Genomic DNA, 7,500 nt, shown 5'->3' with positions numbered 1-7,500 from the left:
TTAAGTATTGTTTTCTTAAGAATTGTGTTCTCTTTAAGTATTGTGTTCTCTTTAAGTATTGTTTTCTTAAGAATTGTGTTCTCTTTAAGTATTGTGTTTCCGCAAGAATTTTTTTAATAAAGAATTGTTTTCTTTTTTATTAAAGAATTTTGTTTTTAAAGAATTTTGTTTTTAAAGAATTTTGTATTTCTTAAAAAACTGTTTTTAAAAGAATTCTGTTTTTCTTAAAAGTTGCGTTTTATTTTTTAAATCTGATTTTTTCTACAGAATTGTGTCTTTTAAAGAATTGTGTTTCTTGATTTATCTTAATGAATTATGTTCTCGAAAAGAAATGTTTCTTAAAATATTGTATAGGTAAAGTTGGAGGTGAAAGTGCAGGTGAAAGTTTAGGTGAAGGTGTAGGTGAAAGTTCAGGTAAACAGGTGAAGGTGTAGGTGAAAGTTCAGGTAAACAGGTGAAGGTGTAGGTGAAAGTTCAGGTAAACAGGTGAAGGTGTAGGTGAAAGTTCAGGTAAACAGGTGAAGGCGTAGGTGAAAGTTCAGGTAAACAGGTGAAGGTGTAGGTGAAAGTTCAGGTAAACAGGTGAAGGTGTAGGTGAAAGTTCAGGTAAACAGGTGAAGGCGTAGGTGAAAGTTCAGGAAAACAGGTGATGGTGTAACAGGTGAAGGTGTAGGTGAAAGTTCAGGTAAACAGGTGAAGGCGTAGGTGAAAGTTCAGGAAAACAGGTGATGGTGTAGGTGAAATCTCAGGTAAACAGGTGAAGGTGTAGGTGAAAGTTCAGGTAAACAGGTGAAGGCGTAGGTGAAAGTTCAGGTAAACAGGTGAAGGTGCAGGTAAAAGCATAAATACAACTCTACATTATCTTTCATAATTTGCTAAATATTCTTTAAAAAACCTGAAATTATAATTTTTATCATTTTATCATTTTTATCATTTTATCATTTTTCATAATTTAACCTATCTCCCATTTTAACATTTACACATTAAAACACATTCACATGATATCTCATCATCATTTTAACTAATTTAACTATAACATAACATCGTTTTTTTCTAAAATCAGCTCGTAATTTTTAACATGTTAAAAGCCTGGTCAATTTAAAGTACAAACCTTTAATTAAGTTATTTGGGATTAAAATTGAATTTATACCTGGATTTTGGGCCATAAAATAAATTTTACCGTGTATTGTATCGTTGGTGTACAGACAGGGGCGAGGGAGAAGATTGGACGGACGGGAGAATAGACGGATATGAGGATTGACGGATAAGTGGAGGGACAGACGGACATATGAATGGATGGATAAAGAGACAGTGAGACACAGGAGGCATAGGCAGTGAAAATTGTGTGTGTATATATATATATATATATATATATATATATATATATATATATATATATATATATATATATATATATATATATATAATCATCGCACGTAACCTTTAAATAATTCATTAATTAATTTTTGCAGACTAATCGGATAGTTTATTATGCAGCCGCAGTTCATCCTGTGAGCGGAAGCGCCAAAAAACGTATTATGGGGTCACAATGCTTCTATATTAGACGCTATTGGGAAAAATAATTATACGTATTTTCGATATAACATCGTAATTTATCGGTAAGAATCTCTTCATATTGTTGTTAGTGTTGATAGGTAGTGTGGATGCGGGTCTTATGATTTCACGTTCCTAACATTCCCAATGTTTTGGAATTTTCTGTTGAGCTGGTTTAAACGTATTTTTTGTACGTTTTTCAATTAACGTTCTTAAAGATGTAATCAGATGTCAGCTCATTTGAAAACCCAACCACAACGATGTACTAATGCTCATGCACCTATTTACTGCTAGGTGAACAGGAGAAAAATGTTTATAAAAAGGGCAGTTACTCCTATGTCTCTGCTCAGGAATCGATTCCGGATGCTTTCGACTTTGAGACGAATCCTCATTGAGTTCCTACTATTTTTTTTTAAGACAGCCTTAGCTTTAATGTTGAGATGGCACCATCTTCGTCCACATATATGTTTCAAATGATTGTTTGACCGGCAAAAGGGCCAAATTTATAGACACTGTTTGCGACCTTTCTCCAGGTGTCAGGTCATAACCAGACGAAGGTTTACAGACGTCGCTGGAACAGAGTTTTGCTCTACAATCTGCCTCCTTATCATCTTAACCTTGGCAAAGGAAGTTTACATCAAGCATCTTAGACCTACAGTGAGAGGTCTCTGTCTTTTCCGCTCTTCATCAGTGAGTTGTTGGCTACATTAACTCTGGTGCCAAAGTTACTAGGGGAAACATTTCTGGTATTTGTGTACACGGTGTTCATGAAGATAGTTTCCTGGTGCTTACAACCTCGTCGTTGAATCACCTTCAGCAAGAAAGAAGAAGACGAAGAATGTGGCGCTACAAGGGGCAGCAATATTTTACTCTGATGCTTCAAGTTTTCTTCAAGACTCGTACTGTAGACGTCACTCAAAATTGTTGAGTCAGGAAGAAGTTAGTGAACTCTGGTGTAACAGACCGAGTCGCCTCAGTGTCTAGCTTGTCGTCTCAATCTGTTTCGTTTCATTATATTAAGACTTACAAAATTCTTATATGTGGTAGTAGTAGTTCTAGTAGTAGTAATAGTAGTAGTAGTACTTGTAGTAGTAATAGTAGTAGTAGTAGTAGTAGTAGAAGCGTGTACTCACCTAACTGTGACTGCAGGGGGTCGAATCATAACTCCTGCACCCGTATAAATTTATCCAACTGCATTCACCCGAATTTGTTCTTGCTAAAATCCAGCTCTTGGGCCGTCTCTTAACTTCACCTTGTTTACATGTGCATGAATATCTGTAGATTCTAGTCGCTAGAGGCCAGAATGATATCAAGAAGTATTTTCTATGACGTATCATGTCTCTTCTCTTTTTTTCTTTTTTACTTTTCCAAAGACGTCACGTTCGTCTAGTCTTTCCTCACATATTTTACTTTTAATAATCAGTTTTATTTCTTGTATCGCTATATGACGGCTCTCCCTAACCCTCATTCTCTCCTTCCATTTGTTCCATCTCATTGACTTTATTCATATATCCCATTCTCCTTCTCTCCCTCCTTCCATCGTGTATTGTTATTCTCTCCTTCACTAATTCGATTTCTTCCAACTCATTCTCTCTATCCATATAACCCATTCTAACTCCCTCCCTCCATCAATCCCTTCTATCATGTATGCATCTATCCCTTTCCCTAGTCTTTCCATCTCTCCCTCCCTCTCCCCCCAACACCTCTGCCCCTCCACACAGCCAGATATTGCACATAATCTTGCAGAATAAGAGCATGCAAGGCGAGAGCTCCGGAGCCCTGGTGCCATCAACACAACGCTTAAGGACGATCTGATCATAAACATAGAAATAATTCCAGTCGCTTGTAGAATCGAGATCCCTGTGAGGCGACCCAATTCTCTCGCTGTAAATTACTTCAGTTACTGATTCACCTCTCAAGGTTTTCTTCAACACCATATTATGGGATTCAATTGTTCTCTGCTTTCTCTTCCTTCTCTTCCTCTTCCTCCTCCTCCTCCTCCTCCCTCTCTTACTCATCCTTCTCTTCCTCCTTCTTCTCTTCTTCATCCTTCTCTTCCTCGTACTTCTCTTCCTCCTCCTGTCTTCCTTCTCCTCCTCATTATCATCATTACCTTCATCTTCCTTTTCCTCCTTCTACTCCTCTTTCTCCTCCTTCTTTTCCTCCTCCTCCTGCTCATCACCACCATCATTATTATCATCATCGTCATCACCATCTCCATCATTATCATCATTCTCCTCTCCGTCCAGACATTTCTTCACTACTTCAGCAGCGTCATCGTATCCTCTTTGTCTTCCTCCTATTCTTCACAACCTTCCTCTTCCTCTTGACCCTCCTCTGCCTCCTCTTCCCCGCATAAGGCTCTGGACTGCCTTTGTTCCACACTTTTTTGGCAATAAATGGCACTGAATTCCTTTCATTTTGAGTCAGGGTATTAGATTCCATCTCTTGCGTTGAGGAGAGGATTGAATGTTATTCTTGTGGTGTTTATAGTACTTGATTCTTCTAATATGGGAAAAAATGATGGCATGTATGTGTTATTTGACTATTTTAGAGCAAAGAGAGAGAGAGAGAGAGAGAGAGAGAGAGACAGAGACAGAGAGAGAGACAGAGAGAGACAGAGAGACAGAGAGAGATAGAGATAGATAGATAGATAGAGAGAGAGAGAGAGAGAGAGAGAGAGAGTGAGAGATAGAGAGAGACAGAGAGACAGAGAGAGATGAGATAGAGATAGAGAGAGAGAGAGAGAGAGAGAGAGAGAGAGAGAGAGAGAGAGAGAGAGAGAGAGAGAGAGAGAAAGAGAGAGAGAGAGAGAGAGAGAGAGAGACAAAGAAACTGAGAGAGGGAGAGTATCTCTCACTTTTTTAATTTTAAATAAATAACGTTCATTGAAATCTATTAAATTAATGCATTTTTTAACCAAAAATATCTGAATATTAGTGAAAAAATTAGAAGGTTCCAAAAATACTTGAAAAATTTCATTAAAGTGCAAATGGCGCAAAAGAGAGAGAGAGAGAGAGAGAGAGAGAGAGAGAGAGAGAGAGAGAGAGAGAGAGAGAGAGAGAGAGAGAGAGAGTATAAGAATTTGTTCCTCGCTCTGGTAAAAGTGAGTGACCTTTTTCTTTGAGAAATAATGGCTTTGATTCCATTTACAACTTCTCGGAAGATTCAGATCTCATTTACAATAATAGATGGAATTCTAGGTAACTTTATAGCAGAAGTTGAAGTTTCGGATCCTCTTTATTGCATCAAGAGGTTATATTATCTTCTTTATTACACCAGAAGGGCATTTGATCCTCTTCATTACTTCAAAAGGGTATATGATCCTCTTTATTTCTCCAGAGGGGTATATGATTCTTTTTATTACACCTGAAGAGCGTATGATTCTCTTCATTACACTCTGAAGGGTGTATGATCCTCTATATTTTAACAAAAGGGTGCTTGATCCTCTTTATTGCTTCAAGAGGGTGGTGGATCCTCCTTATTGCTCTAGAAGTATAATGGATCCTCTGTATTACACCAGACGGGTATATGATCATCTTCATTACGCCAGAAGGTAATAGAATCCTCTTTATTACACCTAAATGGCACTGGATCTCTTTGTATCAGAGTAATACATGCATTCCTATGTAGCCTTATATGGCTTAGAGTATTAGATCCTTTTGCGCAGTAAAATTTGAGTGGAATAATACCATGTAAAATATTGGATTAAATCATTTTGATAATCTTAGGTGTTCAATCCTCTACATAAAGTAAAGGGCAGGATAGAATCCTCTACATACTGGGAATCAGAATATGTGATCTCTTTGGATAGAGAAACGTAGTGTTTGTGACTTTATCAAGTTACAAACAGTTCTGTGGCCTGGTGGCTAAAGCTCCCGCTTCACACACGGAGGGCCCGGGTTCGATTCCCGGCGGGTGGAAACATTCGACACGTTTCCTTACACCTGTTGTCCTGTTCACCTAGCAGCAAATAGGTACCTGGGTGTTAGTCGACTGGTGTGGGTCGCATCCTGGGGGACAAGATTAAGGACCCCAATGGAAATAAGTTAGACAGTCCTCGATGACGCACTGACTTTCTTGGGTTATCCTGGGTGGCTAACCCTCCGGGGTTAAAAATCCGAACGAAATCTTATCTTATCTTATCTTATCTTCTGTTCGCGACTTGATAAAACCCACTATGTGGGCGAAACATCGTCAGTAAAGAACTGCAGTGCGCTTCGTCTGTGTCTTCACAACTACGGTGTTCATTACCGTAGTCTTGAAGACTCCAAGGCTGAGGGACTGATTGCCTCGTTTATTGTATATATTTCTACAATCATCACATTACGTCTTTGTTTTGTTTTGATAAAGCTGCTGGATGGCTAAACATTTACAAATTAAAGATACCCAGATGTTGCACATGTGTCTAATTCTTCCTCTTGTAGGTATTATATACCATTCAGATAGGTACTAAGAGTGGTAAAATATCTTTATTGCGCTGGAAGTATGGAGAATTTCTTAATTTATAGATCCGTGGTACTCCGTCTTCTAATTTTATCTCTGAAATTCTGAACTAGTTCTAATGTTAGCTGTAAATCTGACTGTTTTTAATGTCTGAGATGGAGGATTGGATCTTTATACCAGTGAAGTACTGGATTCCCTTTAGTGCATCCGGGAAGGCATCGAACTCTAATAGGAGCAAAATTATCGATACATAACTCTGTTCAGTTCTCTGAGGTGTCGATAGGGTGTTGGAGCCCTTGTATATGAACAGTGTCATATTGTTCCTCTGCGTATTTACCCTGTTGGTGTGGAATTGAATCCTTACTTAGACATAGCGAAGATTCTCTGTTTTTCAAGTTGGGAAACTACGAAGTAACGGGAATGCAGAGAGAGAGAGAGAGAGAGAGAGAGAGAGAGAGAGAGAGAGAGAGAGAGAGAGAGAGAGAGAGAGAGAGAGAGAGAGAGAGAGAAGAGAGATACGAACAAAACAAGAAATGTAGAGAGACACAGGAACTAAAGAGAAGAGATAGTCAAAGAAGAGAGAGAGGGAGAGAGATGAACCATAAGAGAGAGGAACCAGAAGAGAGAGGAATAGAGATAGGATCCAAAGAATAGAGGAAGAGTTAACTGAAGGAAAAAGGGAGATAAAACCTAAATAATGAGAGATAGTAGGAAGACAGTAAGTGAGAGAGCAGGACTGAGTCTCTCGGGAGAGAGGGGAAAAAGTGAGAGATTTAATCCTAGCTGGCCTGAGGTGCCCAGTTTAATCTTGGCGGACGTGAGTGTTGGAGATGATGATTCAGTGTGGTGCTTGAGGGAGGTTGGAGAAGTGTGAGGGAGGACAAGAAAGATGAGGGAGGAAAAGAGGAAGCAGAGGGAGGGGGAAGGAGGAAGGGGGTTGAATGTTACTAGGAAGTGAAGGAGGGAAGATGGAAGGGGTTCTATTATATCATGTTAATACTACAATATCATGTAAACTTTCCTGAAATTTCTCGTTGATTCAGAAATGTTGCTTCGTGATTAGGAATTTCCTGAATAATATTAATGTTTGTGTCTACACGATCCCCTATACTAATACACTATAAATTTAACGTAGGATAGACTTAAAAATCATTTTCTGTTGAGTTCAAACAAAATATGTGAGCAGGACTATAAATGACCAACAATCTATTGCTCTGTTTATGCATATATGAGATCAGAATCATCCTAAGCATGCAGTGATTATAAATATTTAGTAGGTCAAGGACTTATTTAATATTTATAAACTGTTAGATTCATAAATGATGTAAATCCGCTAAAGTTATAGGTTTTGTTGAATCTTATGACCAAGTCAGGTCCAGATGCTAAGTGAATATGAAAATGGTATACAATACCTACCAGTGTATATAAGTGGTATACAATACCTACAAGTGTATATAAGTGGTCAACAATACCTACTCAGCGTATATAAGTGGCTTGTTG

Source organism: Cherax quadricarinatus, chromosome 38, assembly GCF_038502225.1.
Source record: "Cherax quadricarinatus isolate ZL_2023a chromosome 38, ASM3850222v1, whole genome shotgun sequence".
Lineage (NCBI taxonomy): Eukaryota > Metazoa > Arthropoda > Malacostraca > Decapoda > Parastacidae > Cherax > Cherax quadricarinatus.
This window is presented reverse-complemented; position numbering follows the sequence as displayed.